Source organism: Rattus norvegicus, chromosome 8 (genome assembly GCF_021556685.1).
Source record: "Rattus norvegicus strain SHRSP/BbbUtx chromosome 8, alternate assembly SHRSP_T2T, whole genome shotgun sequence".
Classification (NCBI taxonomy): Eukaryota; Metazoa; Chordata; class Mammalia; order Rodentia; family Muridae; genus Rattus; species Rattus norvegicus.
Window position 1 is genome coordinate 34821125 of NC_141541.1, and position 24008 is coordinate 34845132.

Here is a 24008-nt window from a genome sequence, read left to right on the forward strand (position 1 = left end):
ATGTCTACTCAACAGATAACCCTGAAACGTTATAATAGGATAAGCATCTCACTTCCAGAGCACAGAACAGCACAATCTTGACTGGTCCTTGCACAGCCTGTGAACACCCAGTCTCCATACAATTGCTAAGAGTCTTGTGGAAAGGGAATGTTGGGAAGGAGAGCAGTACCGAAGAATTACTTGACTTAGCTCAGTCTGTGACAGCCTCAAGGGTCCTGAGTCAAGTACATAGGAGGAAGGAGCCCACCCAGCCTCTAGAAGCAGGGGGTGGAGCAGAGAGGGAGGTTCACACATGACAAGGAACAGATGCTAGGGTAGAAGTGTACAGAGCTCAATAATAAAGCACATCATTGGGAGTTCCTGGGTTCGATGTCCAATAACTCCCCAAAGAAACACGCATCGGGGGAAGGATGCATGTTGAAATGGCTGATTGTTTCCTGACTTGCAGAGTAAAGGCTCTCAGGGGGATGAGAACTCCCCAGGCAGATGTCTCATCTCCATCAGAGTTTGAAGAAAATAGGTTTAAAATATATGGGTATTGACTTCTGCGAGCTATGTACTTCGAGAATTCTGACATCATAATGGTTCCTCAAGAAGCACAAATGAGAAAGTGAAAAAATACACACCTACCTGTGACTGGGCAGGTGGATCCACCCAAATGCTTCTTAAAGAACCATACCACGCTGATACACAAGGCCTTTCTCCCTTCCTCAGATCTCTGTCCTTATCTTTCAGGGAGATCTCGCAGCACTCAGAAACACCAAGCATCCAGCACCCAGCATCCAGCACCCAGCATCCAGGACCCAGCACCCAGCACTCAGCATCCAGCACTCAGCATCCAGCATCCAGCACCCACCTTGGAGATGAAAATCTCCCTGCTCCTATGTATCTGACACCCTCGCAAGGGGAACTCTGTCAGTTCTTTAGTCTCTGAGGAGCCCTACAGGTATCAGCTCCCTAAACTTCTCTGTGAAATTCTGTTGTCTCTTCTCTCACTTCCTTTCAGCATCCATTACAGAGCTTGCTGGCGCTGCTTACTGGAGCATGTACCCCCACGAAGTTCTAACAAAGGGCCATGGAGAATGCTCAAAGGGAAGTTCAAATTCACATTCAGGCTAGGAAGTGCTGACCTCAATGGCTCTACCACAACACACATGGAAAATGGTGCAGGAAAATGAATCTTCTCTTTACTTTGAGCAAGAACATATTGAGAAGCCAGCCTTGTTCGGAGGCTGCGTCTGAGCAACATCTCGATCTCTCCACCATGGGAGGTGCCTGGCAGTCTCAAGGTTCTTACTGTATCATTTTAAAAAAATGAGATGGACTCCATTTTGACAGCACTAATAGGAATGGGGGTAGTAAAGACTTTTACCCTTTCGTTGTCTAAGAATGGGACAAACCAGTATTTTTTTTAAATAGGGATGGGTGTGGTTAGACCCTCAAAATTCTGATAACTATTTGAAAATTCTCACCAGAAAATAAACTATGCACATATACAAGACAATTTTATAATAGCTGGTGATTCCTTGTCCCTCAAAGGCAGATGCCCTAAAATGTCCCCAACACAGGACTGAACACTGAAGAAAGAGTTATCTGTTTGGCTTAGCCTGGACCTCATGCTTGTGGCCAGCTCCAGGGTCTTCAATAGCTGTGTGGCTCCATGTCATCCTGGTGGCGTCTTGAAGCATTAGCCCAGGACTTCGAAGCCCAGGCCAACATTGTATTAGCCAGATGTTTCAGGTGAGGAAAGGTACCAAGAAGAGCATCTCTCTGCAGCCAACAGGACTTCCTGCTTTCCTCATTCTCCCTCTGGCTACTGGATTTTCTCCAAAGGCAGCAGCAGGCACCAATGGCTAATTGCTCCAAAATAGCTAGTCTCCATTTCAGGGTGCTGCTTGCGTTTGCTTTAGTAGTTGGCAAATGAATCCTCCTGGGGATTATAATAACCCCATCCTGGCTGTGTTCCCTGGAATCTTGGCCTCTTTCCCTGGCACTTGTCCCAAAAGGGTTGGAAATCTCTGAGTATTTATCCCCTTGAAGATTCCCCGTGCTGGCCTGGCTCCTGGCCATTCTGCACACAGAAGGCCAGCTTCCTCCCTTCCTCCATGAATAAGACCCTGCACTGGTTCTCCCCATCACCTGCCCATCACCCTAGCATTCTGCTCAGGGGCCCAGCCCTGTTTCCAAGAGGCTGCTCTCTTCCCACCAGGGCTGGCAATCTGCCCATCCAAGACTACTGTTCTGTCTTCCCTCCTCGCTGTCCTCTCTGTCAGTGAGGCTTTCTTCCTTTGTGGCATATCTGCTTTTCCCCCCTGCACACTATCATTTTCATCAAAGCCTGCAGCATTGAAGGGAAAGGGAAGGCTTCTCTGACTGAAGAGAGACGTGAGCAAGCAGTGGAAGAGGAAAAACCATGAACAAATGGAGAGATCCCACCCTCAAAGAGCTGATTGTCAGGCCTTCCTTCCTGATAACAAACACATGATTCCCCCAGCAAGGGATGCACTGACATTTTGTTTCTGTGCTTTAGAATATCATCATAGACCATTTGCTAATGATGGCCCGTTATTGGAGCACAGAGGAGGGTGCCGTGAAATTTTGAACAATTGTCAGGGGATGTTTCTGATTTTCTATGCAACTGTTTCTCCCCACTTGACTCTGAGTTCTACAAGGATAGAAACTAGATCTTTTTTTTTTCTTCTTTTTTTTGGAGCTGAGAACTGAACCAAGGGCCTTGAGCTTACTAGTCAAGGGCTCTACCACTGAGCTAAATCCCCAAATCCTAGAAGCTAGATCTTAAAATCCCATGCAGCTACCATTGTCTCCTCTCAAGTCCCACTCACCAAAGAAGATGCTAAGTTAGGTATACTCAGCATAAGACTGAAGTCTTTAAAGCTCTTTGTTGTTGTCTGAATCATGATGGTCAAGCTCACCAAATTTCAATCAAAATTCTTTGCTGAGCATCGAATTCCACAATCCTATGATCTATGTGTCAGTGCTGCTTAGAATATGAGGCCGAGGGGAGAACAGAGATGGCCTTATGGGATGTCTCATTTCGCCAGGTCCTTGGCCATGATCACAGTGGGGATTGGTTGAGTGGGTGTATAACTGCATCGTAGCATAGCCAGCATCATTTCTGGAAAGCACACGGGAGTGGGCTTGGTGCTATTCTTGTGTAGGAAGTACAGCATGTTTTCTTTAAGCCAATCCTACCCAGTGCTATGAAACACTTGAGAAAGTTCTTAGCAGCTTCTGTCCAAGAGCACTTGCTCATAGAGAGAAACGGCTGAGCCAATCAAACCACTCTAGTCTAGAAGATGCACCTTTGCCTTCAACTGCTCCACAGCTTCCACTTTACAATCCAGGCCTGTTGCCTTGTCGATAAAACTATTGTGACGTTGCCTTTTCATGCCCTTTGCCAAGTCACCATTGGCTCTCAGTGGCAATTCAAAGGCAATCATGATAATTAAACAACAGTAATTGAGGCATCCCGTCATACATCCTATAAAACCTTTATATGGCTGAAATGCCAAGGAAGTATCATTTTAACAAGAGAGAAGAGGGTGGACCAGCTCAGAGGGAGTGTTTGGGAAAGGAACCTGTTTCCAAGCAGCCATTGTGAGTTCTCCCAATTGAAATGAATGCACAGTGTCATCCAAGCCAGGAGGACTCGTCCTATGTATCAGGCTGCAAGCTCTGCGAGAAAATAGAAGATGCCACACAATAGCGAGGCTGAAACTCAGTCAGAAACTGTTTGGTTAAATCACACACCTAAAAGAGAGAACGCACAAAGAAAATGGATATACTTTGATTCGCCAGGGTCAGGCAGCCTCTGAACAGGATAGGGAAAAATTCCCATGAGATTAGAAAGCAGCACAGAAGGGTACTTCTGGCAAACTGAACTCCCCTACCCAGACCTTGGCACCAAAACAAAACAAACAAATAAACAAAATCAAACCCTAACTTATGTATGGCAGCTCCCTGAGAGCTGCCACGAAACCTGGGAAGTGCAAGTGATTTATCACCAGACAAATGGAGGTCTGGAAGGGAAATCTGAAACTTGTCCTCTAAGCTATCTTAATTTGTCTAACTAAACTTTTCCTCATCTCCTAGAAAGCATAAAAACACTTCCCTTGAAGTTATAGATATAACCTAGTGGCAGAATATAGATCAAGCACACATCTACGGTACCACAAAGGAAAAGTGAAGCAACAGGCCGTAGCGTGTGGCACACAGTGACTGCTAACAGATCTGAGTCCTTTCCCATGTGATGCTTGAATTACTTAGGAATGGTACAGCAACATGATCAATTGGAAGAATTTGCCTTGTTCACGGAGGTTGGCACATTCTAGTTTCCTTTGTCTTGCTATCAACCTAAGCACCAACCGAAACAGGCTCCAGATCTCCAAAGAAGTTTGAAAACTCATGGGCGAATCACTCTGCTACTGTTTCATCCATGACTAAGGACAGCAGGGAATCAAAGAAGGCAGAAATTGAGTCAACTAAGGGCATGGGAGAAAGTGTTCAAAGCAGATTAACAGCAGACTTGATTCATGAATGAGGACCAAGATTGCAGAGAGGGAGAGAGGGAGGGAGGGAGGGAGGGAGGGAGGGAGGGAGGGAGGGAGGGAGGGAGGGAGGGAGGGAGAGATTCCAAGCAAGGAAAGCAGTGTATAAGGCACAAGGAATGAATGAATCCACACATCATACTTGTAAGTACTTTGGAAATGTTTGAAGCTCAGCGAGTGCCACGAAAGTATATAGGAGCACCCTCCTTCTGCCTCCAGCTTGTTCACAGCCACGCCCTTTGCAGGGTTCCTTGACTCATACACCAAAGGTCGCATCTACAGGATCAAGGAGCTAAGGAGGCCCGGCACACCCTGAGTGCTCCCTACAGGTCAGCAAATTGCAGATAACTGGGAAAGCCAGGACCAAAAGCTGAGCAATAAGGGCAAGGCAAGGAGCAGGGCGCTGTGCCCTCTGCGTTCAGAACTTGAACTTGGGACAAGGTTGAGAATGGGTAGGTGTTGCTCCGAGCAAGCCTACCTCACAGTTCCTTAATTGAGCTGAGATCCACCCACCCACCCCCTCCTCCCCATTTTTTTTAACACCTTGTAAAATAAAGAGCAGAGTCTTAAAAAGAAAGCCAAAGATGACAGTTGTAGGGTAGAAAAGCTGTGGGAAATCAGTGAGGAACAGAAGGCTCGGGATGCTGCGCTGCTGTCAGTAACTCGTGAGGTGTCCGCACGGAAGTACAATAGCTGGGCGAGCGACGTGAGGACACGGAGCTACTGGAGGTAAGAGAAATGGGGGTCAGAGTCTCCAGCAAGTTTTGACATGGTCCTTTTATGTCTGATCCCTGGGAGGCCACAGATGCCCCTACCTGTCATGACATGTCCTGTGGCTACAGGCCTGTCTGCTTGTTTGCTCTTGTTTTGTCTTTTTCATTTCTCTCTGGCACCAGCTTCACAACCTGTGAGTGTGACGCTGACAGCCAAGAGCTTAGCACTTTGAAGAGGAGAAAGCCTTCTATAAGACTTCAGAGAGATCACTGAGCCAAGTGAAGTAGAAGGAAAGGCTGTGCTGGTTGTCCACTGATTCCTTAAAGAAGGAGAAGTAGGAACTAAAGGAGCCTGTTGGCACACGTTGAGCCCATTTCCAATAGTGAAGCAGAATGGTTTAAGCGGTCCAATTCACAGGTCAACAATCACCAAAATAGGGCTGGAGAGATGGCTCAGTGATTAAGAGCATTGACTGCTAGGGGTTGGGATTTAGCTCAGTGGTAGAGCCCTTGCCTAGCAAGCACAAGGCCCTGGGTTCGGTCCCCAGATCCGAAAAAAAAAAAAAAAAAAAGCATTGACTGCTCTTCCAGAAGTCCTGAGTTCAAATCCCAGCAACCACATGGTGGCTCACAACCATCTGTAATGGGATCTGATGCCCTATTCAGTGTGTCTGAAGACAGCTATCTCTCTCTCTCTCTCTCTCTCTCTCTCTCTCTCTATATATATATATATATATATATATATATATAAATAGATAGATAGATATAGATATAGATATAGATAGATATAGATACCAAATTAAAATCCTTAACCTTTTCTATCAATAACTAAAAGCCCATATGTCCTCCTGTCTACACAGAGCTCAGCCTTCTAACCTGTAGATGGGGATGGTTAGACAAGAGAACAATCCCTGTCCAACCTTCCCTGTCTTTTGGGATACCCATCATGCTGCCTTCCTGGTTGCTCTTTGTTAAACCCCTGACATTTTTCTTTTTAGCCTATGGGCATCTTAAGCTGTGTGAGATGAGCAGTCATTCCTAGAGATGAAGATGTATATTAAAAGCAAAGGGAACATCAGTCAGTGGAGGGCTGTCTTACCATTGGCTTTGCAGGTTCTTATGATCATGCAAGTAAGGGAATTCTTGGGAACTAAAGAGGGACTTGTGATCTGCAGGAAAAAGCAGGGACAGGTTATGTGGAGCTATCCTAACCCCTCCTCTTGGAGTCTGCTATCAGGGACAGTCCCACCCTTATAAGTGTCACCCCTCTGGTGTTTGCTTGACATCAGAATCAACTTTTAATTAGCTGAACAAATGTGTTTAGTGTTGTTACAAACACTGTTCAAGACATTCATATCTAGCTTCATAACACATTATGGCAGGAAGGTGGGATGGGGGCGGAGGTGGTGGTGGAGAGGCCTAGTAGGAGAGAGTTGCAAAGATTTATCTTTCTAATTATTCTTTGCTTAGGGCTAATATTAAAATTAGTTTTAATTCCCTGAGCACAGAGCAGCTCAGGAACATGCTGGGAGTTGGGAAGGCTGGTCGAGGATTTTAAATTTGCTCTGGATAGACACAGTCAGGAAAAGGCAGGTTGGCAGAGTCAAAAGCAAGCTCTACCCTCAGTGGGTCTGCCTGAGACCTCTGAGAATCTCTCCTGGTGTGGCTATCACCATACTTCACACCAAGAGCAAGAGGGAGCAGCTACACTGACATGTGCCTGGTGGTACTCTTGGTTGACAGTTGCAAGTGGTCTTCTGAAGGTACTCCATAGCACTTCTTTATTGTTCTGAAGTGAAATAACCCCAAATATGGGGAATGAGGGATGATTTACAATTACTAAATAATACAGAACTACTGCAAATCAAGACAGAATCATGTACCTTTTTTTTTTTAACCCCCAGTACCAGGGATGTGTTGTGCTAATGACTTTTGCACCTGCTGAGCATAATTAGTGAGTAATCTGCATGGGTGTGTAATTACTGGGTAAACACATGGTATTTGCCAATAACTTCCTGCTAGGTAAGCACCAATGGAACTAACAGGTATCTATTAGCACTAACTTTAGATGGTACGCGGACTGGCTCTGACACTGGCTTAAATTTGAGCTTTGGTGGAAACTTTCTTCAATAAAAACTATGATTCCATTTGTGAGAAAAGTCCATCAGACCTGGAAACATAAACACCACACATCCCAAGATTCTTACTCATGGATGAGAAATAATCAGGCTCCTAAGATGTAATGTTGAGGTGGATAGTTGAGGCTGGATCCAGTTTCTTCATGTATGATATGGAAATAAACCCATGCCATTGGTTTGTTTTGTCTACTGCATGGAACAATTAACATGGGACTTATGTCAAAAATATAGAAAGCTCCATAAGTGTGTGTTATTAAAACTATTACTCCAACCTCGATGACACCATGGCGGCCTGGGAATCTAATGTAGGAAACTATAGAAGACACATATACGGTTAGGCAGAAATTAAAACACTGCTCGTTCCACTCCCAACTTTAGTAATAGCTAAGCACTTAAGAAGGAAGGTAGTATCTTGGTATTCTGTATCCCTCACACACAAATGCTGCTGCTGCATGCTCTCCTTCCAACACCCTGCATTGGCTGCCACTCTTAGAATTTTTCTTCTGCTTAAAATAGCACAAGCTCTTGTCCCATGAAGACAGAAGAGTAAAATGCCTGAAGACACAGATGGATTTGGGAATCTCGTTGGAACCCTGTAGGCACTTTAGACATGCCTCTAACCTATCCAATTACTTTGATGTTTGCATCAAGTCTATTCACAAAATCTAAGGTTGAAAGAATCTGAATGGGAGAACGCTGTGGGCCGAAAACAGAATGAGAGAATGATTACTCCTCTACCAGCCACCCATCCCCCTCACACCCTCCCACTAAGACCACTTCTGCCATAGAGGAATGTTGCCTTGCAAATGCCCCGAGTATTCCTTGAATTCTTCACATCTTTGGCTTTGCTGCTGATACCCTCTCTTAATAAGCCATCACACAGTTACCTTGGGAGCTCTCTGACCTCCTCTTCATCTTTCTACTCAGAGACAACTGATATGGATCTAACCCAGGTTTTATCCAGGGTACCCTCAGAAAGATGTTAACTTGTCAACTGTAGAGCACGATTTAGACCTTAGCCTCCCTAGAGTTGATCCCTAGACAAGTGAGCTACTACCCAGAGAAACACACCAAATCCACACAGGTCATACCCCACCTTTTGGAAGTCAAAAGGTTGGTATGACTATGTAGTAGTTAATATAATAAGATGATTTTCTTTGGGTCTTAACTAGAATCGACATTACATGTTCTGAACTACTTTCACTAGGCTATTGTTTCACAAATATTTAAATAACTTCTCAGAAATGAGCAGAAACTATATTGATTTTCATTAGATAAAAATCTCTATTTTAGAGTTTAATTTTATTTATTTTTACTTTGACTAGTTAGTCAATGTGTTTATACAGTTCAAGATTCAAACAAAACGGCATCTAGTAAAAATGCTTCCTCTGAGTCATGGTCTACATCACTACATTTCTTCTCCTAAAGTCACCAGTTCCCTTGAGTCATCTCACAGTCTATCATATAGGCAATTATACCAGGTGACCCCATTTCTCCCTCTATTTAGTGTTTGATAAGACATGATTATGCTCTTCTAGCTTGAGTATCATTATGAGGAATTTCCAATTATTTTTAAAGACATAAAATCATTTTCATATTTATATAATCTTTACATCCTGAAAACTGGCTCTCAGATTTTACAACTTGTAGGCTTTTTCAAACATTTGACTTTTTTTTTGTTTGAATGCTGATGATTCTCATCAAAGGAATTACTATTCATCCATGTCCCAGGTGCCTAGTGGGACAGATGTATTATCTTTGCTTCCTCAGCATGTGTACTATCTCAGATTGCAATTCAGACATGATGGGGCTAAAAACAACCATCTCCCCTTGAAAAAATACATAGAGAATCCGCTTATGTTTCCAGTTTCTTTCACTCCACACTTTAACAGAAGCAGTGACTTTGTCGATCACAGCAGAGAGCCCCCTGATTACTCAGTGTCTGGGGTGGGCTAAGCCAAGGACCTTCCCATATTTGACCTTCTCATGATACTGAAATGTGAGGATTCTTATCCCACCTTTATGTAAAGCAACGGCATTCGGAGACAGAAATTTTGTTTCTAGTCACACTGTTGGTGTAAAAATCAGAGTTCTGAGTTAAAACTGTTTTCCAGGTCTAGCTAAACTCTTCTCTCCATACCAGCCTGTTTTGACAACACTTCAAAAAAAAAAGATTGTTAAAGATGCAGAGTAAAGGACACTCTTATTGATGAGAATATAAATTACTACATGGGAAAGGCCATACAGAGATTCATCAAAATCTCAAGTCTGGAACTTGTGTATGCTACTACTAGGCAGACGAAGAAGGGTACAAAATTGGGATGTTGATAGCATGCCTCTCATCATCCTGCTCAGTGTCAAGGCATTGAATCACCCTATACAAAGTGTTCACTGATTGATATAGAGGGGAAGAAAAGATAAAAAACAAACAAACAAACACCATGTGTATATGAAAGGGAACATGCCGTTCTGGCTGAGCGCCTACCTCTGGAGAAGATCACCAACTTGTCTCAAGGCCTCCAAGAGGTCCACTGCACACAGAGCAACTGTTCTGCTACACACAGAGCAACAGGCCCAACAGTCTAATGGCCTCCCAGGAGACCTGCTACAGCCAGGGACACAGGCCTTCCAGAACGGCAGCAACCCAGGGGCACAAGAGGCAGGCACCAGACAGAGATACTCAGACCAACTAACACCAGGGATAATCAGAAGCCAATATACTTTGGTATCCTCAGAACCAGGTTTTCCCACCACAGCAAGCCCTGGATATACCAACACACCTGAAAATCAGGAAGCTGACCTAAAATGTTATCTCCCAGTAAGAATCCTTTAAAAAGGATATAAATAACTCGCTGAAGGAAATACATGAAAACACAGGTAAATAGGAAGAAACCCTTAAAAAAGGAAACAAATCGGGCTGGAGAGATGGCTCAGCGGTTAAGAGCACTGACTGCTCTTCCAGAGGTCCTGAGTTCAATTCCCACCAACCACATGGTGGCTCACAACCATCTGTAATGAGATCTGGTGCCCTCTTCTGGCCTGCAGTCACATATGCAGGCAGGATGCTGTACATAAAAATAAATGAATAAATCTTTAAAAAAAAAAAAAAACAACAACAAAAAAAAAAAAAGGAAACAAATCCCTGAAAGAAATATAGGAAAACACAATCAAACAGGTGAAGAAATTGAACAAAGTGGTCCAAAACCTAAAATGGAAGTAGAAACAATAAAGAAAGCCCAAATGGAGGAAGCCCTTAAAATGGAGAACCTAGGAAAGAGGTCAGGAATTAAGACATAAGCCTCACCAACAGAATACAAGAGGTAGAAGAGAGAATCTCAAGTGTAAAAGATATCTTAGAAGATATTGACACAACTGCCAAAGAAAATTCAAAACATAAAAAACTCCTAAACCAAAAACATCCAGTAAATTCAGGACACAATGAAAAGACAAGAATGAAAATCTAAGAATAATTGGAATAGAGGAGAACGAAGATTCCCAGCTCAATGGACATCTTCAACAAAATCACAGAGGAAAACTTCCCCAACCTAAAGAAAGAGGTGGCCATAAAGAGACAAGAAGGTTATAGAATACTAAATAGATTGGACCAGAAAAGAAAATCCTCTTGTCACATAATAATCAAAACACTAAATGCACAAAACAAAGAAAGAATATTAAAAGCTGCAAGGAAAAAAGGCCAAGTCACATATAAAGGCAAACCTATTAGAATTACACCGGACTTCTCCACAGCCAGAAGAGCCTGGACAGAGGTCATGTAGACCATAAGAAGACAGGAATGCCATCCCAGGCTATTATACCCAGAAAACCTCTCGATCAACATAGATGGAGAAATCAAAATAGTCCAAGACAAAACGAAAATTCAGACAACATCTACCTACCAATCTAGCCCTACAGAGGATTCTAGAAGGAAAACTACAACACAGGGAAGGTACCTACAGCAAAGAAAAAACAAGATATTAATCACTTCATATCGAAGTCAAAAGGAGAGAATCACATGTGCATAGTGCCAACTACAACAACAAATATAACAGGAACTAACAATCATTTGTCTTTAATATCTCTCAGTATCAATGGACTCAGTTCCCCTATAGAAAGACATAAGCTATCACACTAGATACACAAAAAGGGTCCAGCATTTTGCTGCATACAGGAAACACACCTCAGTAACAAAGACGTACACTACCTCAGAGCAAAAAGCTGAAAAAAAAAAAGTCTTCCAAGCAAATGGTCCCAAAAAACAAGCTGGAGTTGAATCCTAATATCCAATAAAATAAAATAGACTTTCAATCAAAAGTTATCAAGCGAGATGAGGAAGGACACTTCATATTCATCAAAGGAAAAGTCCACCAAGAAAAAGTCTCAATTCTGAACATCTAGACCACAATGCAAGAACACCCACATTAATAAAAGAAACTTTACTAAAGCTGAAAACACACATTGAACCCTACATAATAATAGTGGGAGACTTCAACAACCCACTCTCATTAATGGACAAGTCATTGAAACAGAAATTAAACAGAGACACAATGAAACTAATAGAGGTTATAAATCAAATGTATAGAACATTTCACCCTAAAACAAAAGAATATACCTTCTTCTCAGCATCTCATGGTAACTTTTTCAAAATTGACCATAAAATCGGTCACAAAACGAGCCTCTACCAATACAAGAAGATTGAAATAACCCCATGCATCCTATCTTATAACCACGGACTAAGGTTAGCCCTCAGTAACAACAATAACAACAGAAAACCCACATACACATGGAAACTGAACAACTCTTTACTCAACGATAACTTGGTAAGGGAAGAAATAAAAAAAAAAGAAATTTAAGACTTCCTGGAATTTAATGAAAATATTGATACAGCATACCCAAACTTATGTGACACAATGAAAGCGGTGCTAAGAGGAAAAGACATAGCACTAAGTGCCTGGGTAAAGAAATTGGAGAGATCCTACACTCGCAACTTAAAGTACACCTGAGAGCTCTGGAACAAAAAGAAGCAAACACACCCAAAAGAAGTAGACAGCAAGAAATAGTCAAACTCAGAGCTGAAATCAACCAAGTAGAAAGAAAGAAAAATGATACAAAGAATCAAGAAAACCAAAAGCTGTTTTTTGAGGAAATCAACAACATAGATAAACCCTAGCCAAACTAACAAACGGACACAGAGACAGTATCCAAATCATCAACAAAATCAGAAATTAAAAGGGAGACACAACAGAAACTGAAGAAATTAAAAAATAATCTACTACAAATGTCTATACTCAACAAAACTGGAAAATCTAGATGAAAAGGATGATTTTCTAGAAAGATACCATGTATCAAAATTAAATCAAGAGTAGGTAAACTATTAAACAGACCCATATACCTTAAGGAAATAGAAGAAATCATTAAAACCTTCCCAACCAAAAATATTCCCAGGGCCAGATGGTTTTTGTGCAGAATTCTACCAGACCTTGAAAGAAGAACTAATACCATTATTCCTCAAACGATTCCATAGAATAGAAACAAAAGGAACACTATCTAATTCATTCTGTGAAGCCACAATTACTTTGGTCCTTAAACTATACAAGGACTACACAATAAAAAGAGAACTTCAGATCAATTTCACTTATGAATATCAATGCTCAATAAAATTAATAAATAGAATACTCAATAAAAACACTCAACAAAATTCTCGCCAACCAAATCCAAGAACACATTAAAACCATCATCCACCATGACCAAGTAGGCTTCATCCCAGGGATGCAAGGCTGGTTCAATATATGAAAATCCATTAATGTAATCCACTATATACACAACTCAAAGAAAAAACTCACATGATAATCTCACTAGATGCTGGAAAAGCATTTTACAAAATACAAGATCGCTTCATGTTAAAAGTCTTGGAAAAATCAGGAACTCAAAGCACATACCTAAACATAATAAAAGCAATATACAACAAACCAACAGCAAATATCAAATTAAATGGAGAAATATTTAAAACAATCCCACTAAAATCAGGGACAAGACAAGGATGCCCACTCTCCTCATATCTATTCTATAATATAGTACTCGAAGTTCTAGCTAGAGCAATAAGAAAACAAAAGGAGATCAAGGCGATGTAAATTGGTAAAGAAGAAGTCAAGGTATCACTATCTGCAGATGATATGATAGTATACATAAGCGACCCCAAAAATTCCACCAGAGAACTTTGACAACTGATAAACAACTTCAGCAAAGTGGCTGAATATAAAATTAACTCAAATCGGTAGCCTTCCTTTATACAAATGATAAATGGGCTGAGAAAGAAATTAGAGGAGCAATACCCTTCACAATAGTCACAAATAATATAAAATATTTTGGAGTAACTTTAACCAAACAAGTGAAAGAGCTGTATGACAAGAATTTCAAATTTCTCAAGAAGGAAATCAAGGTAAAGCTCAGAAAATGGAGAGATCGTCCATGTTCATGGATTGATAGAATTAACCTAGTAAAAATGGCCATCCGCAATCTACAGATTCGATGCAATCCCAATCAAAATCCCAACACAATTCTTCAAAGATATGGAAAGTGCAATTCTCAAATTCATCTGGAAACAACAACAACAACAATGACAACAACAACAAAACAGAACAGTGAAAACAATTCTTAACAATAAAAGAACTTCTGAGGGAATCACCATCCCTGACCTCAAGCTATACAGAGCAATAGTGATAAAAATAGCATGGTATTGGTCCAGAGACAGATAGGTTGATCAATGGAATAGAATTAAAGATCCAGAAATAAAACCACACACATTTGACCATTGACAAAGAAGCCAAAAATATACAATGGGGGAAAAAGCATCTTCTATAAATGGTGCTTGTCTAACTGGAAGTCTGTATGTAAAAAAAAAAATAATAAAATAGAGACATATTTGTCACCTTGCACAAAGCGCAAGTCCAAGTGGGTCATGGACCTCAACATAAAACCAGTCACTCTGAATCTAATAGAAGAGAAAGTGGAAAAGAGCCTTGAACTCATTGGCACAGGGGGAAATTTCCTTAACAGAACTCCAATGGCTCAGGCTCTAAGATAAAGAATTGACAAATGGGACTTTGAAACTGGAAAGCTTAAGTAAGGCAAAGGACATAATCATTAGGGCAAACTGGCAACCTACAGATTGGGGAAAAAACTTCAATAACCCTTCAAAGCCAAAATATATAAAGGAAATGTGGTTCATTTACTCAACGGAATACTACTCAGCTATTAAGAATGAGGGCATCATGTGTTTTACAGGCAAATGGATAGAACTAGAAAGTATTACCCTGAGTGAGGCAACTCAGACCCAAAAGGACAAGCATGGTATGTATTAAAAAATGTACAGATTACCCAGGACACAATCCACAGGACTCAAGGAGGACCTGAGTGAGGATGACTCCATTCTACTTGGGAGGGAGAAGAAAGCAATCACAGGAGGGGAGAGGGAGGGAGGGACATGGGTGAGAAAGAGGACAGGGAGTAGAAGAGAGGGACATGATCAGGTATTGGGGGAAATAGGACTGAAGCCCTGAGGCCCAGCAGAAAGAATGGAAACAGGCAACCTCAGGAGATAAGAGGTGGGAGGGGGAGCAGTTAGGGGGCAGACAGGTAGGGGGATGAACTCTGGACTGTGAAAAAGGATTAAAGAATAAAAAAACAAATTATAAAAAAGAAAGGGAACACACAAAGGGATGGTACAGATATTATTTAGCCTAAAATGTAAGAAAATCTTGTCATTTGTGGAAAATGTCAATGAAACTATACGATGTACTATCCAGTGAAATAGATCAGACACAAAAAGACAAATGTGGCAAAAATAAGATCTCTCACAGGCAAAAGCCAAGAAAGGTTGACCACAAAGACAGAGACAGAATGGTAGTTACCAGAGGTCAGGGAAAGTTGGAAGATGCCAGTCAAAGTTACCCTGAAATGGGAGGAAGAGGTGCAGTGTGCAGTCTAGAATGGCAACTTGTAGTCATTGGAAATGTCTCCTTTGCTTTGGAACCACTGGAACAATAGAAGTTAGAGGTACTCACCATAAACATAGCTACAGGAAATTATTCATACGTTTATTAACCAGATTTAACCATTTTACAGTGTGCTTGTGCTTCGAGACATTATACGTACACATGAATCTATCAATTAAAAGCAAGTATATACGAAGACTGACAAAAATTTTCAAACTTTAAAGGCAATGTATGAAAATGCTAAGAAGAACATAGGCAAACAAAGTCATTTCAAGACATTGATGAGGTGCAAAGACTTTGATGGGTTACAAGAATCCATCCATCCTACCCTGATTTGGGAGCAGTTGCACGAGACTTCCCTGCAAAAAACCTCACCTGAGGAAGGTTCTATTTTTAAAACTCTTAAAAATGACATTCACGGGAGGATCCTATTGTCAACAGCATCCCTAAGTTATGATACAGAGGAAAAGATGCCTGTTTCTCATGGCCACTTCTATCAGCTCCACATCAAAACATGGAGACCGAAACCGGAAACTTTTACGTAGGTAAACTGTCAGATTAAGACAGCTCTCTGAAACTGTAATCCTGGTTCCCATCCTCTTTGGTACTCAGCAAATGTATGAGTCTGTGGAAGGAAGTCAAGTTTCAACAATTCATAGGTAGAAATTTTGACCCTCATGATGATGATCTAAGTAGATGGAGCCCTTGCCCAATGGTTGGGACTGAAGATGGCGAACTCATAAGTAGTATCAGTATCCTTATAAATGTCTTGCGTTTCCATCAAAAGGCAGTGAAGCTGACTGATGACTTGGGAATTGGCTCTTCTGTAGATGCTGCACCTGCCAGAGCCTTGCAACCTCCAGACCTGTGAGGGATGAATTCCATTGTTTAATAAGCTACCTAGTCTGAGGGGTTTTCTTACAGCAACTCAAACTTACTAAGACAAGAAGCTCAAATCGTTCTTCCCATTCTCCAAATAGGAAAACCAAGATTAAAAAAGGCTGAGGGGAGTTTCCAATAACAGCCACTGCTACCATGCAAAACGCTGAATAAAATCCTAAAATCACTTTGGCCCATGTGCAGGGACCCTGCTGTTTGGTCATGAGTCCTGAACCATGAAGACAGCAGGCCCAGAGGAAATGAAGGTGAAGCACTCCCCAGTGGTGCTCAGCCCAGGGTCCCTAAAGACACTACGTAATTTTCCTGAGTAGCTAAAAAACCATCTCCCTCAGCAAATACTGGTGGTTCCAGCAAAAGTGCATCAGCCCTGGGAGTTCCCTCCCCTGTGGGAGAATCGCACCTAACCAGCTGCTTCTAACACAGGATGCAGTCACTGGCAGCAACATCCCTCCCACCTCCTGAAATAGTAAACATCTGCCAAAAGATGGCCGATTAGTAACACCCCCATGCTGGCAGGTGGTGTGTTGGATTTCTTCTAAGCTTTCTGCATCTTTCCACACCCCTGCAGCCTGTTGGAACATGCCCTGACACAGCCTGTGGGCCGCCCTAAGCTTCCTCTCCTCTGCTCTTCTCAGCCCAAGGCACTTTCCCCTCCAGGAGCACAAACTCTGAGCTGTCACAGTCTTCTCAAACAGATGGGAGACAGCCTCAAACCTGCTGAGGCCTTTTCACAGGGACATAGCTTTGTCACTAGGAGGGTTTGTGGGAGTAGAGCAAGGGTGAGCGAGCTTCTTGGTCATGGAGGTCACTTAGGGATCAGAAATTGTTTTGTGTGCTTCCTGTCCACCCTATAGCTCCCCTTACTCTTGAGGCTTCATTCCAGCCGGCATGACAAGAATCATGCTGACAGCAAAGAGGTTCCAACTAGCTGCCACTCCAGATGTCGTGAGCAGACTCACGTAGAAACCCTGTAGGATAGTTTCAGCTTTAATGCCTCAGTAGAGGGTTTTGCTCTATCTTGCAGCGACATATGAATTGCTACCCATTTGCTCTGGTGTTTCTATGTCAGAGGCAATTATGGAAGGGCTGCTGGGTTCTTGAAAGACCTCAGAATCCCTATACACTGCACAGTGAGCGACGCTGTGGAGTATTGCAGACCCTGATGAGACAGGGCTGGGAGAGGCGGGGAGCTATGAAGAGGACCAGACATGTAAGCCAGAAGGAAACTATAATCATGTGAGAACAGAGAAGGAAGGCATCAGTGTTTTCAGAAAGGTCCCGCAGCCTGGATTTCCTTGATCACATGTGAGAGGAGTTTGAGGGTCTTATGAGAACAGAGATCTCAACCAAGCCTACAAGACATTATGCTCTACTCAGCCAGTAGCTAGCACCTCTGTCTGTCTGTGCCCTTGGAAAAGTCATTTCCCATACCGGCCTCCTATTTTCCTTAGTTTTAAAATGAGGACAAGCCTCTCAGGAGACACAAAGATGTCACTGATGAAATATTCTATCCAAAGACCCAGAGCCACGCTACTCTCCATGGAGGGAGGGTATATCCTTGCTCAAGTGTACACATTTTTATATTTATAAAAGACTTGTCAAAACCCAGTCTGCCACCAACTGGGGAGGATAAATGCCCCTATCTCTCTTTTTATTTATTTATTTTTCTTGTAATTGACAACAAATTCATAAAACAAAGAGGCTTTTTTTATTTCATTTTTTGTCAATAAACTTGGCAATGGAAATAACAATTTGAACAGCAATTTCCCCCTGGTCTGAGCTGAAATTGGCTCTGGATGAATTGTTTTTCAGTTTTCACATGCAAATTGTCTCCATACCCTTGCTCCTACAGAGAGCTGGGGGCCATTCCCAGTTTCAGGATGACTTGTCTGTCCAAACCTTTGCTTCCTGGTGAGAGTGGCCATTTATACAGCAATGCCTCTGATGTCCTCTGCTCTGACACCCAGGTAGAATAGACTACTCTGTAAGAACTGTGGCTACCACATGACTCTAGGCAGACGATGCTGGCAGCCTGTCTATGCAAGATAGAACTATGCCTAGAAAGATGTCTTGAGGACAATTCAACCTTCTTCCAGCATTCTACACTGACCTCCCTCCTTCCTGCTCCTAGATTTTCTGCTTAGACTCTAGCTAAACCCTGAGAAGGCAGCCCAGGGTAGCCAGCCTAGACTCTAGATCATTGTTAGTTCAAGGTCCTTTTTTTTATTGTTGTGGCCATACGTTGTATGTATACATATGTGCTAAGTGCTGCATGGAATATGTATATGCTGATGATTATTCTTTATTTATTTAAAATATAAACATAATAGAGCTCCTGTGTAAAGCATTTCCCAAGAATATGTGACATTTGACCACAAAAGCCTCTGGCCACCAGTAATTCTGTTGCTTACTCAGAATACTATACATCCAAACAAATGTGAATGTGCATTCTGGTCAATTGTCTGCCATGGTGGTAGCATTGAAAGTTCAAGATGACCCCAGCCTTAGGGAGACAGACAATATAGAAACTCTAATCTTTATTCCACCATATGAAAGTTTAGGTTATCTTGGGTTAAACTGTTTATTTATTTAAGCCCTGGTGTATTCATAAAGTATGAATGAAAATATTTTCTACATGAAAAAGATAACCCAAAATACTAGATAATGTTTGTAAAATCTTGAGTAAAGAACCTGGGATGTGGAAATTATTGTTATTATTGTCGAAAGTTTCTATGTCTGTTTCTTCAAATATAAAATCAGTCAAACCAAAGATACAAACATCTTCTAAGACATCATTGTACTTAACAATTGAACAACCGTTAGATGTATTATTATTCTATTTTAAAGGAGAAGGTTAAGTACATTTACAGAATATGCTGCAATGAAGTAGCAAAGCATGGAGCTTGAAGAAGAATGTCTTCAGCCTTATATTGGTGTACTTCTAACTATATTTCAGTTATCCCGACCCTAGCCACTCGTGGATTATTATCTTACTGCAAGTTTGAAGGAAATACAAAGTTATTTCCAAACCACAGTGCAGGATGCTATCTTTTCTCCTTAAAGTGGACTTTGAAAGTTCAAGGTCTGCCCTTACTTATCCTTGGTCATAGGATAGCCTTTAACTAGCTAAAGGTTGTGCAAAAATCTAATCAAAAGTTTATCAACCTTAAAATCATGGGCATATGATGGAGATGCTGACTCCATTTGATCCAGTTAGAAAGACCAAAAGCCCCTTAGTGCCACGGGGCTTCACTATCTCCCCTCCTCATGTTCTCTCCCAGTGTCTATTTTTAAATTTAGTATCTATTTCTTAAGTTCTTAGTAATTTTCATAAACAATGTTTGTATTGGGACAAAGGTCTAAAGTTCAGGCATCACTTTTCCCAGGCTTCACATCTCCCTGCTGCTCTCCCCTTCTCTGTCTGAGACTGTCTGTCTGTCTGTCAGTAACTTACAGAAGGCGTGAGAAACGTAAGAACCAGCTCCCTTCTGAGGGCTGCGTCCTACAGTGACCACCCACTTCTTTCACCTGGGAAGGGGCAATGCTTTTGGAGTTGCTTCAAATGACAGTCATCCTTCGAAAGCAATGCCCGTTTTTTTCTGATTTCTGCGTGTTGATAAGATCACACTTTGATCACATAATTCTTCCACACTTTAAAATTCCTCCTGCAGCAGTGAAGGGTGAATAATAAATTTATATGCAAACGGCGTGGCACAGAAAAGCCCAACTTCCTATGTGTGGGAGAGGGTGTGGGGGGGACTAGTGTGTTCTTCCCATACCTTAGAGAAAGCCACAACGAAAACCCCCAAACCCATTTCTTTCCTAGCTTTTTTTTTTTTTTTGAGTGAATCATTCTCGAGAATTGTAACTTCCTCCTTGAGTAATCTAAAACACTCCAGGTTCATCTTTTTACTTTCCTAGCCCTACTTCTAATCAATTTCCTTTCACACATTCCTGTCCCCCAGATAAATCAAAGGCCAATTTATCTTCTTCTCCCCTATTCTCTGCCTCCTTTCATTCCATCTCCGGCTCATCGCTAATCAGCCGGTAGCAAGCATCTGCATGTACACCCAGTGCATATTTCATATTTCTTGTTTGCAGTAAAGAGCGGTACCTCGAATTCTTCAACTACTCCGGCAATGAGCAAAGCTGCTATTAACAGCAAGGAAACAAAGCAAAATACTTAAGGCAATTAGAGAACAATTGGAGCTGGCGATCTTGATGGTAACCAATAACATTCGTACACAGCTTTTCAGAGCCCAGAGCACAGGACAGCCTGAATTTCATTTGATCTTTACAATAGTGTGCAACCCAGTCCCACAATATGGTGCAGGCCCAGAGGGGAAACATGAAGGTAAAATGGCATTTATTACCAAATGAAGGTGGGTTCGAATCACAACTCTGCCAGGGATGACCCTGTGTCAGTTATTGAGTGTGCGGCCTGGTTGGTGCTGCCTAGGTGTTCTCATCTTGAAATTATTTATCACAATAAAAATGAATTTCATGGGGTTGGGGATTTAGCTCAGTGGTCGAGCGCTTGCCTAGCAAGCGCAAGGCCCTGGGTTCGGTCCCTAGCTCCGAAAAAAAGAAAAAAATGAATTTCATATAATTATCAATAATCTATACATCCTATTTGTGACTAGCGAGCTTTCATTTTCGTGTGTGTGTGTGTGTGTGTGTGTGTGTGTGTGTGTGTGTATGTATGTGTGTGTGTGTGCATGTGATGAAGGCTATAGGCATTTTACAAATTTCTTCAAGGTCACACAGTCTGCAAGTGGTAGAACGGGGTGTGAATCCAGGCATTCATACAGGAATGCCTCTGCTTCAACCATGACGTCACGAGCAACATCTCTATCCAATTCTTAGACTTTAATGTGCACACCAATCACTGAGACCTTGTTAACAAGCAGATCTTGACAGTCTAGTGGTCTGAAATGCCACATTTCTCACAGACTTTGAGACTGTCCTGGCTCAACCTTTAGATAACAGAGGTAAAAGCTATGAGTATTAAACAAGACAAGTGTGTTTAGGGTGTGAGTGTTGACTGTGTGCATGCTATAAGCCAGGTATTCTGGCTCTGAGGTGGAAGGCAATAAAGAAAACTCAGATGTATTTGTAAATGCTGATAAAAGAGAGGATGGAGAACCTTGAAAGATTTACTGAGAAAGATAACTTTGATCCAAGATAATAGGGGATCCTCTGTACTTTTAAAAATGAAAAATTAGTGTATCATTCTGAGCAGAAGTAAGAGACAGAAATCAACCATGTGGTTGGTATAGAAGACAGGGATCACAGTGAGAGCCAGAACTTTGGTAGATAGCATGGGAATGAACAAAAAAAGGCAGATACCCAATACACTGGCCATCCTGTGCATTGGCTTGGCATTGCAAGATCGTGTTGTTGTAGCACGATGCCTTTCGTACATGTCTCAAGCCTCTGTGTCTATTTGACCTTTATCTTATCTCCTCTAGAGTGTGTGAACTTCTCCTCAGATACCCAGAGGTCTGACCTTACATTCTGGATTTCCGGGACCATTTGATAATAAGTTATTTCTTTATTAATTACTTATTCCTGGGTATTCTGTTATCACAACAGAAAATGAACCAAGATAATGAAGTTTTAATGCAACGATTTGATTCCAAGTCTTCTTCCGGCTAACTGAATCTCAGGGCTCCCGTCTCTTCGTCTGTGAAGTGCAGATTGTCAATTTCAGAAGCCATGTCAAGGGTCAGCTAAGATAATGCACATGAATGCCCTTTGAGAACTCTAAAGCACAATATAAATTAAGAAACAATTATTGCTAAGTTTCTCATGCACTATCTGACACATTAGCCCCGAATTAATAAAGTAATAAAAGAACAGAATTTGATGAATTCATGAGTGTGAAAAGTAAGGAATAAATAACTGAAGGTTACCAGAGATCTAGAAAGATCTAAGAAAATAGCTATGCTGCTTAATGGGGAATGAGGACTAAGGATCCATAGAAGGACCTCCATGTTTCAGAGATGATAAATATCCTTTCAACATTGCACATGTGGGGGTCAGAGGACAACTTTTAACATTTGGTTCTCTCCCTGGCATCTGGGGCTCAGGGATAAAACCCAGGCAATCATTCACTCTTAGCAGCAGGTACCTGTGCCCTCTGAGTCACCGTACTGGTCCACACCTAGTAAATCTTATGAGGCTTGATCCTCTGAGTCCCTGGCAAAGTACTTCAATAATTCTCTAAAAATCAACAGGATTCATTTAAATTTTATCATTTCATACTCCAGGTATGGCTCTGGCAATGTTCTACTGAGTCCTGCCTCATGATCTACATGATAGACAATAGACAGGAACCACTACAAAGAGATACCATGAGTGCCACAAAATGTAATGCTTACACAACTCCTAGGCTCTCCTGCCCACTTGTTTTACCTTTGAAGCCATGGTAACCATTATAAAAAAATATTTAGCACCGAGCATAGAGAAGTCTTGTGAGAATGTGTCTGGGACGAAATACAATGAATAGTAAAGCTCAAATGAGCCCAAGAGGCCTTGGTTCCAAGTCTTTCTCTAGCACACCCTTCCACCATTATGCAAATGAGAAAAGCAAGGCCCATGGTGGGGGTTAATGATGGGCATCTTTCCTTTTATGGACAGCTGTAATCCTCTTACCATCATGGTTCTTCCAGAGACTCTGTAGGAAACTCTCCAGGAAACTAAGGGGAAAATACACCTGCTGAATACAAATATGCTGACCTATGGAGGGTTGTTCTCTGGCTGAGGCCATTCTTTCCATCAAAGGGAAAAGTATATTCATTCTGAGCTGGACTATTAATTAAAATTCAACGATGCTAATTTTACTGCCAACTTAGGAGATTCTTATTACATTTATTTTCCAGGTAATTGCTGCTTGTACAGGAGTTCAAATAGATGTCTTTTTAGATGGTGCAATAGATGAGAATTATAATCGTTACATTCCTCACCCTTCATTTTGTTCCTCTCTAATTCTAAAGCAGGCTTCCTTAAATTATACTGAGACCTCTCTCTTCCCACTTCCTTTCCATCTCCTTCCCCCTCCCTCCTTCTCTCTCTTTTTACCTCCTTCTCACCCACTCTAGCTCTCTCCTTTGCTTTTTCTTTCCTTAATGGTAGAATGCACTGAGGCATGAAATATCAAAATAGTTTCTGTTCTGTTCACAATTTTACAATGCTACTTCCCTTCAGAGGAAGAACCCAGAATAAACCTTTCCGTATGTATGGAAATGTATACCAAAGCTCATTTTCCTAGATTGTCTGTGTTTCTATCCTGTTACAGTCCCAAATTACAGATGAACACGCAGATACTTAGAGTCACAACCCCCCCAAACTCCCAATATCCTGCAGCCAGTCAGTGGCAGGCTGGTGGCCTCAGGTTCTCCTTCCCAGTGGCTCAATAAGGGAATTCAGCAGTGAGAGGTTGTGTGTTCAATATTCTTGGCTGGAATAAATAAAACTTTGAAGAACAATCACAATGGCTTGTATTCCTAAAGCATAGGCGATAGTGAAGGGGAGGTCAGCTTCAGCAGCTCGAATCCAAGTGTCTAAGTGAGAAGAGTGGAGAGCAACATTAGGAACACTCTACCATTGGGGCACTGCTCCTCTCCTTCCTCCGATCTTATGACTTTCTTCTCTCCTCCTTACAGCTTTGAGTCCCACAATGGTGGGTCAGTTCAT

The 24008-nt window shown here is 41.8% G+C and overlaps 1 protein-coding gene across 7 annotated transcripts in view; it reads left to right on the top strand.

Annotated features, from left to right (window-relative positions):
- The first annotated feature begins 4940 nt into the window (after positions 1-4940).
- Positions 4941-24008, top strand: part of LOC148004006 (uncharacterized) — a 65694-nt gene continuing 46626 nt past the window's right edge. For all 7 annotated transcript variants that reach the window (XR_015627096.1, XR_015627092.1, XR_015627093.1 and 4 more), the window contains exon 1: positions 4941-5297. The gene's annotated coding sequence lies outside the window, so the exon portion shown is untranslated. The remainder of the gene's footprint in view (positions 5298-24008) is intronic.